The sequence below is a fragment of the Haplochromis burtoni genome, unplaced genomic scaffold (genome assembly GCF_018398535.1).
Source record: "Haplochromis burtoni strain Fernald_Lab_line unplaced genomic scaffold, NCSU_Asbu1 Contig_38, whole genome shotgun sequence".
NCBI lineage: Eukaryota > Metazoa > Chordata > Actinopteri > Cichliformes > Cichlidae > Haplochromis > Haplochromis burtoni.
Window position 1 is genome coordinate 1323792 of NW_024582399.1, and position 12414 is coordinate 1336205.

General features: G+C 42.3%; 1 non-coding gene across 1 annotated transcript; it reads left to right on the top strand.

Annotated features, from left to right (window-relative positions):
* The first annotated feature begins 1816 nt into the window (after positions 1-1816).
* Positions 1817-1889, top strand: trnar-ccu. The gene has a single exon. It is a non-coding gene; the product is annotated as a tRNA-Arg (tRNA).
* The last annotated feature ends 10525 nt before the right edge of the window (positions 1890-12414 follow it).

The window sequence follows — 12414 nt, forward strand, 5'->3', positions numbered from 1 at the left end:
AAACTAAAATACTCTTTGAGAGTTAATATATAAACTCTTAACACCAAGTGTTAAATTATCAACTCCAGACAGATTTGGTGTTTAACACTAAATCAGAGTTAACGTACCAACTCTCCAAAAAGAGTTAAATTAACACTCTCTGGTGTGGACCCATATAGACACTTTAATAGTGTTGAAATCAAATCCGAAAGTGTTAATTTGGACATGCTGGATTTGCTGTGTACAAGCTAATGAATGATGGGGTAAGCTTAGTTTTGCACAGGATTGTATAACTGAGCTAATGTCAGCTATTTATCGATTAGCTGGGCTGCCTCAGTGGCTAGTTTGTAGCTGTTAAAGTACTTAAACTACAAGCGAAATTATAACCACCCGGGAGTTTTGATGATAAACGTATTCATAGTAAGCATTGCTTTGTCATGTTAGATAGGCAGCTGTTTGTCCAGGATAGCAGGCGAGCTAACATTACAACAAAGGACAGCTTGGGGCCAGTTTGGAGCCCAGTAAATAAATTATGGCTGCTTTAAAAAATCACTGCTTTTCAAAAATGCAGTCTAGCAACAGCACAGTCACTCAGACCCATTCATTCAAACACTTTACCTTTGCACAGTACACAACCCACCCAGCTGCTCCAAATGTGTCCAGTCATTTTTTCAGATGCAATACTACCCCCCACCACCCCCTCTTCTTTTTTAATAGTACAAATTACCAACAAAGAAAAATGGTTTCCACGTGAGTAAAAACACATGGATTCCCTTCTGAAATATTTTGTCTTCTGCAGAGAGGCTGTTTTAGTGAAAGACACTATTCAGCATGTGTGGGCCATACGCTTGTTCTCTCTGTGTTTGGGACATCCTCTTGGCACAGCTACAGTCAGAAGTTTGCACAGCACCTGTGCGTCCTGCCCACTCTGGCCTGTGTTTCTGTTTGATGGTGTGTGTCTGTGTCCATCTAAATTAAAAATCTGTGGCACCTGGTCATCTTTAAATGCACACAGCTGTTGTGTGAGAAATGTAAAAGGAGAGGAAAAAAAAAGTTTGTGCATTTGTATGCAGATGTGAACCTACACTGACATCTGCAGGATTGAGGCCCCGAGGGCGACAAGGTGGCCCAGTTATCTTAACTTAAATCTGATTTTCAACACAACCGGACTTGTATTGTGCATCCTTGGTTCAAAACTGACTGGCAGGTAAATAATACAGAACACACCTGTTATGTATTTGCTCACGCGGCAGATGTAAGGTCATATTCTCTCCATTAACTCCATGTGGCTCACTCTACCAGTACACAGGGTTTGATTTAGCTTCCCGTGAACTTAAACTGAGGGACTGTACATGGTTGAGTGGAAATCCACTTTAAAGACAGTCTTTGTGGGTCAGGTTAACTGTGAAAAACTTTATAAAATTGTCTTGTCCAAGGTAGTGCAGCTACGCAGATCATGTGTGGTGTTTGAGACATGGGTGAAGAGAGGGAGGTGTTTCAGGATGGGAGTGATGTCTCACTCAGTTGTTTATATGCTAAATTTAAAGTGGGCTTATTAAGCTTTTTCTAGTTTTCTGTCATGTGTGCACTCACCATGCACTTTAGTATACCTTGCTAGTACCAAGTTAAACTTCTTAATATTTAATTATAAAAATCTTAGTTTCTCCCTGGTCCTTGTGAGGTTTCATGAGTCTCCACAGGAACAGAAATGACGCTCAAACAAAGTGGAGCTGAGAGCACAGCTCCTGTGCTGTTCTCTGAGCTCTCCATTCATCTGCTATTCACAATATACCAGCTGTACACTGAACAATCACAGTGTGTTTAAAGGGCATGTCTAGCCCCAGTGGCCTAATGGATAAGGCACTGGCCTCCTAAGCCAGGGATTGTGGGTTCAAATCCCACCTGGGGTGATTTTTCAGCAGAGTGGCGCAGCATAACTGGCTCATAACCCAGAAGTTTATGGATCGAAGCCATCCTCTGCTAGACCTTTTAGACAGTTGGCTTTAGAGGCTGTATAATGTGTGAGGGTATCTCTGTAGGACTAACTGGGGCAGAGAAGCCCCACCCACTTGCTTTTCAAAACAATTTGTGAGGGGCATCCAATCAGAATAAAGTTCACTTAAGGGGAGAAAAGCTAAACTGGCTTTTTGCAAACAGAAGAAACCATAAGGGGGAACACTGAGGCCCAGTATAAGATAAGCTATTCCACCATAATCGCACTAGTTTTTATCGAGTGGAAGTTACTGCAGGCATCTTTTAGCTAAACACCAGAAAAGCTCAACTGTGTCAGCAAATAATTTATTCAACTTCTTTTGCTGCCAAAACCTTGTCTCACCTCGAGAGACAAGAATGTCTAATTCTATGTCAAATACTTCACGTGAGTTTTACAAGTCCTTGTTCACCTGTAAATTGAGAAGTGTGAGCCTAAACGAGCCGACTGCAAGAATGCAACAAAGTAAACTTTCTCTGCCGAGACTGAAGTCTGCAGGTGTGATTGCACCTTCGCTCGACTTTAATCCCATTTCCTAAAATCTGCGCTTCCTGATGAAAATCCACTGCGTGCCTACAATTCACACAGCTTTTGTCACATTAGTCAACAAGGCCCTGTGACTACAGGCTGTTTACAAAGTGAAGCCTCTCTCCTCTCTGTCACGTCGCGCTGCGACTGGAGGGGGAGCCGCGCAATCAAAGCTCGCCGAACACACGTCATCCTTTGAGGGGGTCTTTGAAATCTGGCCCTCATCCGCACACGGTGAGCGCATCATGCCGCATTAGACAGTTTGTGGAATAAATATTTGACGGCCGGCAATATCACAAGATGCAGAGGAACCTCCTAGCACGCAGCTGTTCGCCCCCCCCACTCCCAATCACCGTCTCCCCTCCCATCCTTTATCCTCTGCCCTGCCTGCCTCCTGCAGACAGAGAGCTGGTTTAAAGCTCAATTGTGCATTTTGCAGATAAAGTAGCAAAACTACTAGAGGCGGTGTTGTGAGCGCTCGTTGCCAGGGCAACACTGGTAGGGAGACCTGGTTCTCCATTACTACTTAATTTAGGCGCTCTAATTGCATTCCACACAATCTGTGGCCACAGCGTTACGCAGAGGAAAGGAAGGAAAAGTTAGGGCGGGGGACTGGTTGGGGGTCGTTCCTTGGTAAACCCCCGCCTGGGAGCACATGCACAGCGAAGACGGGGCAAAATGGCTTTGAAATTTGCTTTTTATTGCTTTTTTGTGGCGGTAGAATGTTTAGCTTAAACATGAACCGCACCACTAAATTTAAATGTTACTCTTCTTTTACTCTCAAGAGTGTCTTTAATTCCCAGTCGCTGAAAATTGGTGAATATCATCAGAAGTTAAACGTATTGTCTAATGTGTGATAGAAGGAGGAGCCTTTGAGGGAGAGGCTGTGTAATAATGAGAAGTCTGGGGTCTGAATCTTAAACAATCAATAATATAGCAGGTGTAAGATAAAATGAATAAGCAGAAACTCCCCACCGTCACCAAGTGCTGCTCATATAAGTATAATATAAACCGAGTAACCACTGGTTGCTTGGGGAAAATGTGTGGTCTCCAACCGGTTGGTGAGTGGTTGCTGGCAGCTATGAAATTGATTGCTAAATGTCCCATTCATGTATGCCCAGAGACTAGTCAGAACCACCTGACCACCTCTGGTCGGTAGAGAAGAATGACTATTCCTCTTATTGAGGGACGTTTAAGGAGGTATATGTTCCAGCGGATCGATGCAAATATTGATAGTATCGATACCAATGCTGGTATTTATTTTGGATAGATACTGCTACTTTGTTTGTATCCTCTACATCCTTTAGCATGTAGCCCAATGAATTGTGTTAAATCATTTTCTGCATATGAAAAAATATACCTCAAACATGCACTATGTCTGAACCTTTTTGCATTGACTGTCACATCTGTTTATTTATATCCTGTAGCACATTTAAACAACAGAAGATGACCCAAAGTGCTTTAGTGACAGACACATTTATGTTCCAGCTCTCCAAAAAAAGCCAGTTTCAGAATACTTTTGGTTGTTTTGACTAAGTCACTGCTCTCCCCTACAGAGGCTCGCTTTAAAGTATAAAAGTATCAGTACCGATATTGGCAATACTGGCCCTGTATTTACTTTTACCGTATCGCGCGGCACTCATAACAAGTTATTTTGGTGCTTTTCCAGACTCTCTACCTTTGCTTTTTGTTAGTGCCCGTTCTGTTGAGGTGCAGAACTTTCAGCTATGAAAACATTGTTACACCACCTGGCTAGCTAGTATTATCCAGATTGCCATTTGACAGTATAATATTGTAAATGTACGATAGTGGCTTGAAGTATACCTGTTATTTGTAGATTATAATTTGTTATGCCATATAATTAGAGCTATCCCGTTCCATTGAATTTGAAGACGACTGGTGGGTCACTAAGTTGCTTTAGACTTTTAAAGACTGTGTGTCTATGTGTGTGTGTGAAAAAGAGATAGAGGGAGGGAGTGAAAGTGGAGTAAAATTGTTCTAATTGTTCAAGCTTCTGGCCTCAGAGCTCTTATTCCCTTTCAAAAGCAGTGCGCACACACAAACACACACACACGCATGCAGGCCTGCAAGCTTCACCGTCCCTTTGAACCTCCACAGGCCGTGGCCCTGAGAGAAAGCTGGCCCACGATGCTTTTCTTCAGCTGGGGGTTTGAAATGATTGGTAACTGTTGAGCCAGTGTTTTCAGGTCCCTGACCCCCAGCACTGAAGTGCTACAGACACTAGATCCAACATAGCCCCAATTATCCTGCACTCTCCCCAGCCACTTCAGTGACCTGGCGAACACCCTGCCTCGACTACACGGCAAAAAAAAAGCAAAAAAAAAAAGCTGACAGTCTTTGTGCTGTGAAGGTACTGCTTTAAGAAAATGAAGAAAACGTGTTTAACTTTGAATGCAACAAAGCAGAATTTGGACACATATAAGCCATACATTTGTAACGCTATTGTGAATGCAGCACAGGTGAATCAGCCTATTGCATCATCAAAGCCTCTGTGAGCTGCTTCGAAAGCTGCTTTTAACTCGCCCGAAGCACAAACTATCACAAGCAATCGCAAAACCTGAAAGAAACGCAAGGACTCAACATTTTCCACATCCAGTACTCACATTACAAAACACAGAGACGCACAAGGAAGGAAAATAATGTCAGACAAGGTGTTCTGATCACAAGGCATTTCCATTTTTCAGGGATTTACAATCGATATGGATGCCATCCAGCCTCTGGTCTCCTGTGCATTAGAAACTGTTTATTTCCCATCCAGGACGGTCATTGTAGAACAGCTTTAAGATAAAAAAAAAAAAAAAAGAGTTACAGATTCAGCTCTCAAGGTTTCTTGCCTCTATCTGTGTATCCAAGCCTGGCAAATCCTGGTTTAGCAGGAATTATACGGAGAATCTTCTGGAACACACGGCACAGAGTTAGGCCAAGTTTCATACAATGTAATACAAAGAAGAAATCAAATAAATTTCAAAGGTTTCCACTAAAGTAATCCCTAAACATTGTTTTGATTGTATTTTGAATCCTTGAGAATGGAGCTGCCAGGCAGGAGGAAAAGAGGAAGACCACAGAGAAGATTCATGGATATAGTGAGAGAGGATATGCAAAGAGTTGGTATGAAAAAGAGGAGGATGGAAGGGATAAGGTGGCAAGTGATCTGCTTTGACCACCCCTAAAGGGAGCAGCTGAAAGAAAAAAGATCCTCTAGATGAAAGACTTGAAATGTGAAATTAATGAAAAAAAGATTTAAAGGTGAAAAAGTTTAAATTACTCGCTGAGTTTAAGTTACATTTGTCTCTAAAGAGTCATTGTTATGACACTGCTGTTCTTAAAATGGCATCATTGCCAAATTAAGGTATCTTTTTGTGCATGCTTACCCAGCAGTTAGATAACATCAGGCTGGTCAGTGTACTACTTTTCAGAGATGGGATCCACCACCAGCACCACCCCGTAATCTCCTGTTTTCATTACACATATCATTTGGGCCGATATTTAAAAAATGTATATTGCGTACCACTTTTATGCAGACGATACCCAAATTTACCTTCCTCTTATACCTGGCTACAACTCATGTGAAAATTTTTTAACCTGCTCTCAAAACATTTTCTCAAACTCATTATCCACTATCCGTTCAGATCTTGTGCCCCTGGCATTATTTCATAGACCTCAGGTTAAACTCAACTTTCTTCAGTTAGGACTTCTAACTAAAGTTAGTTAATTTCTCAAGTTAATTTCTTTCTATAAAGACCAAAAGAAAGCCATTCATGCTTTCATTACATCTAGTTTGGATTTATGCATGAAAGCATGATCATATTTCACTCATTCTTAACTTGTTGCACCGGCTTCCTGTGAAGTACACGACCAATTTCAAAATTCTGTTGCTCACAGGGACCAATTTCAATTTGCAACTCCCAGCAAACACTTGCCAACAGTTTTCATGAATACACACTTCCTTTGGCAACCAGTGGTTACCAGCAGGTTGCAGACTGGTCTCTAGGCCTGCATCCCTGGACTCGCACCAGTTTGCATACAGGGAGAACCGGTCAACCGAGGATGCGATCGCCACAGTGCTGCACACATTACTGAAGCACTTGGAACACAGGAACACCTATGCACGGCTCCTCTTTGTAGACTACAGCTCGGCTTTTAATACCATCCGGCCATACAAACTCCGCCCCAAACTCCACCAACTGGGACTTAACTCCTCTCTGTGCAACTGGATTGTGGACTTCCTCACTAACCGTAGACAGAGTGTCAGAGTGGGTAAGAACACCTCTTCCACCCTTGTGGTCAACACCGGTGCCCCTCAGGGGTGTGTTCTGAGCCCTCTGCTATACACTCTCTTCACCCATGACTGTATTTCCTCCTGCGCGTCCAATCTCATTGTTAAGTTTGCAGATGACACTACAGTGCTCGGACTTATATCCAACAATGATGAGACAAACTATAGGACAGAGGTGCAACAACTAGAGTCATGGTGCCACGACAATAACTTGGTCTTAAACACCAAAAAGACCAAGGAGATCATTGTAGATTTCCGGAAGAGGGGTCATAACAACCATCTGCCTCTCTTCATTGGCAGTGAGGCGGTGGAGAGGGTGAGCAGTTTTAAATTCTTGGGGGTAACTGTGACCGAGGACCTGTCCTGGGGCAACCATATCACCTCAGTTGCACGGAAGGCCCAACAGCGCCTCTACTACCTGAGGAGACTGCGGAGCGCACACATTCCCAGATCTCTGATGTTGAACTTCTACAACTGTGCCATCAGCAGCGTTCTGACGTATGGATTTCTAGTATGGTTCCCCAGCTGCACCAAGGCCGATCAGCAAGCACTCCAGCGGGTGGTGAAAGAAGCTGGCAGAATTATTGGAACAAGTCTGCCAGAGATCAGTAATATCTTCCCCACTCGCTGTCTGAGGAGGGTGCACAGTATCCTGCGGGACCAACATCACCCTGCGCGCCACCTTTTCCATCTGCTGCCCTCAGGGAGAAGGTACAGGTCTATACAGGCCAGAACATCCAGACTGGCCAACAGCCTGTATCCACAGGCTGTGAGGCTCCTGAACTCTCTGCCCCCCTCTCACGGACAATAACCATATCCAACTTCTTAATAGCAATGAACTGGTCTGCATTGGTGCATCATATCTTTATTCTCTTCCCCCTCCTGCCCCCCCCCTCTTTCTTAAATAGATAACTATCATATCTGATATCATATCTCACAGTACAATAATATTGAATGGGTTGCATTGTTGTATTTTGTCATGTTTCTCAGGTCTTTGTCTGAATTTCTACGAACATTATTGCTAAGGATTGTCTTATTGCATTGGAGTCACACTGGGTTAAATATGTACACTTGGGTTTTAAGGGGTATTTATTATTTTCTTCTTTTTTTTGGGTTGTATGGAAGCCCCAAACGCAATTTCATTGTTCTTGACAATGACAATAAATAAATACTACTACATGAATGGGGTCCACATCCAATAGTTGGAGAACCAGGTGGTCAGAGTCGCCCAAAGTCAGCTTCAGTTCACCCACCAGCACCTAAAAGAATGGATATATAAGATAAGATAACCTTTATTAGTCCCACTTATGGATGGATGTAAGGAAGGCCCAGGCCAAAAACTAGCTATCCACTGCTGCAAGCACAATAACATAACTTCCCAAGCACCTGCAAATGCAACACAAAACTAGTTGCAACAGACCATCATACACAGAGTGTGTGCCAACCCAAACCAAAGACCCAAAACTTGAGTTTCATCAGGTAATGAAAGAAGAGGCCAGTAGGCTTTAACTAGTCTGAGTCACAGAGGAAACGCCACTTGTTTGTATAGCAGAATCACTCTAACCACATTTATCTGTCAAGTGCTCTTTGCTTTCAGCTTAAATAGTTTTTGTGCCGATGTGAAGTGTTCTGGAAGGATTAACCTTACACTGTTATCGGGCAATTCAGTGTAAGTATATCTCAGATGATGCTTTGGCATTGCAAAAGCAATTTTACAAGCAGTGCAACAAATTAAAAAAACTGCTTTCTACAGGGACAAAAGAAGAAAAGTAATACAAAGCAGTAATGTGAAATTATTTTTTTCGGTTTCAGAACTGCTTTGTATTTAACATCTAGTCAGTCATATTTGATACATCAGTTTTTGTGAGTTTTTGAGACTTCTACATCTTTGTTCTCCCCCCTCAAAAGCATAAATAAACCTATAGAAATTGGACAGTGCATTTTTAATCAATAAACTACAAAAATGGCTGCTGTAGCAAACGTAATACAAAATAAAACTTATATATGCAAATAAATACATATTTTTAATTTTTTTTTGGGGGGGGGGGTCAATAGAAGGTCAGTTTTCAAAAAATATGAATTTTCTGCCAATTTCATGGTTTGCAGTTCTGTCTTTTAAGGGTTAAGAGAAGACTGATGCTGTGAAACAAAGTTTGCAATGCGTGCACAGGTTAGTTTTTCAGTTTGACAGCACAATGTGTGCACTTCAGTATCTGTAGGTTCATGTGTGCTCAAATGTGTGAGAAACCGTCTCCTCTTAAAGGATCTGTCACCTTCCAAAGGTCGCCGGCTGAACTGGCTGTGAGCGAGCGTGATTGTATATGATGGGATCTCTGTGTTTGATACGGAGTTTCAGTGGCTGTATGGAGGAGGAGGCTGGAGGTTGTGACCCCTGTGACTCTCTCCGACCTGTCCTTTGTCTCTTCTCACCCCGGTTCCCTCACCATCCACCCCCATGTGCCCTCAGCCCCACCAACAATGGGACCTCCTGGGTGAGAAGGAGGAGGTGGGGTGCAACTCTTTTATGACTTCTTTGCCATTTTTCTCTTCCTCCACCCCATTCGATTTTCAGTCCCTGTCTCATCCTCTGGAGTCGGGGGCCACCATTTATATCGTTGCCTGGGAATTAAGGTCCCGTGGCCCCTTTTGTTGCGAGGTGGGCTGTGACAGCGGTGGCTGGGGCAGGGGGCGAGCGGCAGAGGAGAGCTGCCCTTTGTTCCAGCCAGCAGAGTGGGCTTCAGTTCCCACAGAACTTGGGGGCTGAGGGGAGGCCCCAGTCCCCGCTGCATGACAGCGATGAGGTAATGTTTACAGAGCTGCGTGCCCTCACACATGCAGCGTCCATGCATTTATGAGGCCTGCAGTCAACAGACATAGACAAACACGGCCACGTTCAACCAGAACTACATAAACCTCTGTGTGTCTGTGGTGCCATAGTCTTTGTCCTATCGTAATGAGATTTGACCTGGATGATAATGTCAGTGGTTCCTTGTTTTGTAATAGTGACAATAGTGTAATAGTGCGCCCATTTACTTGACTTTATTCACCGTTTCTGGGTCAAAATGCTCCTTCAATTCCCCAAAGCAAAAACAAGCAAATTACAGTGCAAAACTGATTTTCTTTGTATTTGTACAAAGTCTTGGTAATCTTTTTCTGAGTTTTGGTAAACTGGAAAAGTTGTCATGCTGCTCCCTCCTTGTACTTTTACACAAGTTTCACTGGTTTACACCTGTTCTCTGACAGCTGCCAAAAGGTATTTAGAGAAAATAGAAATCTAAACTGAAAGCTGAAGAAAAAAACTAGATGAAGGAAAAAAAAATCTTCACAGAGTACTGTAAGTAAAAAAAACAACCATGCTCATCAAGTATTAGAAGAGTAGGACATGAATATAAATAAAGTTCAATTTCAAGCCTCCTATTTATCCAAAGCTTCTCAACAAAAGACAAAAAACCCCAAAACGAGTTTGCTGAGGAGGTCAAAGATTTAGGCCTAAACACAAATACTCTACATATGATAAAACATGTTTTTATACAGTACCATTGCTTTCCATTTACATTTAAGTGCAAGGCAATTTTTTGGGAAGGTATTCAAGGCCACCATTGTGACCTTCAAAATAATTGCTGTGGTTTAAGAAACAACGTACTTTGAATTAGGCAGAATATGAATATGAATAAGGAAACTGAGCCTCGTGCAAGAAATGGTGAGCACATAGAATTCCTCTGCTTTTTGTTCTGACCTTTTTTGTATGCGCTGGATTCTGGCATTGACTAAAATCCTTGCAGTTCTCTTAATTATTAGTAGTGAAGAAGACAGTCAACACATTCTTACTTGTCCAATACAAGAAAGTTTTAAGCTCGAGGAAGATCAAATAAAAATGAAAATCATGCACCCCATCAAATTTATATTAGAATTTGCTTTAGAGTAATGATAATTACTGGATTATTGCATTGTGGGCTATAAATAGTGGTCCACTGATTTCAGTTAAGACTATGTCGTCTTGGATACTTTGGAAGTTATTAGAGAGTTTGGTGGTCCAGTACTCAGGAAAAGAATGTGTGCTTTTTTTCCAAAGACGTGCATGAGCCAGGTGAGTGGCTGCTGAGATGTTTCAAGTATCTGAGATCACTTAAAAACAAAGACATCATACCTCAGTTTGCGATTAACTTTCCGCTTCTCTGCATCCTCGTCCTAACACACCTTTAAAAGAATCACTCTGTCAACAAAAATATATGTCCAGGGCTCTGAAAGTGAAACATTAAACAAGGAGCTTAGTAGAAGGAGTTGAACATGATTCATTGATGTATACATGATTCAACTATACTATCTGGTGGTTAGACTCTGATGGCCCATCACAGCAGAACAGAATCCAAGGTGTGGGAAGATCAGGGCAGGGTTTCCTCCTCCAGAGTCTAGACACTGGTGGTGGTGAAGATAAGATGGAGGCTTGGATGGAAGTCTGTGGACTTGGTGAGGCGGAGATGGGTTGCATGAAGGGGCCTGAAAGGGAGAAGGAGAGATGAGCACTGCGATTTAAAGTACGCAGAGCTGAGGATGATTGGCTTGAAGAGAGCGGGCAGAAAGATGATTGGACTAGAGTTTTACAGTGTGGGAAAGTGGAACTGATGTAAAGAATAAAATTGTAGCTAAACACCAAAGGAAAGCAGACAGATGAGTGAACATAGAACTTATTATTGAATTGAACTATGACTAAAACAAGCAGCTGTATGAGCAAGGAAAATCAACTTTATCAGGTGATAAAGTCATTAAAATAATTATATCTGTTGATTTGCCAATCAAGCTCCTCTTTTTGGTGGCATCTCTCCATTTGTTGGTCATGCCTCAGAAAATTTCAACACATTATGTAGTGTTATATAAAGGGGGCGTTATCTCAACAATCGACCACACACCTTCAGTTTACGAGCAAATAGGATTTATAATAATAGCGTCTGGAGTTGCACGAGGCCCATTGTGTCCCATATTACTATAGACTCTTTCCAGTGTTCTTGATGTATGTGCTGTTTGCTGATTACTTATAGCATTAACAGAAAACAGTCTGACCAGCCTTCAGCTGCAGTTAAGTCGAAAGAAGCCAAGAAGCTGCTGTTGTTATCTCCCTCCTATCATCACACACACACACACACACACACACACACACACACACACACCCTTCCCTCCCCCTTCCTCCCCAAATATTTAGAAGCTGTTGAGCTGTTGATGCCCGCAGCTCTGACAAGTTAGAGTTCATTTAGAGTTGCAAACATAACTACTGTATTAGAGTGCATGAGAGGAAAACACGCACAGAAAAAAACACACACGCGCACACATCAGCAAATCTGGCTCAAGTCGTCTATTAACTGTTACTGTAAATCCAGATTTTTTGCTTCTTATTTTTGGAGAAACTCGCCCGTATTTGCTGTGTCGTCGCAACTTTTTTTTCCTTGTCAGTTAAAACAAATCAGCCAAAATCTACAGGAACAACTGTGAGATTTAAATTCACCTCAGCGGTGTACTGAGCCTCAATACTTCTTGAGTTTTGGTCCTTGTGTATTTCTTTTCCCACTTCTTCTTCTGCTTGCATCACCTTTTCTTTCTCTGGATAGACCTAAATACCCTGCATTTT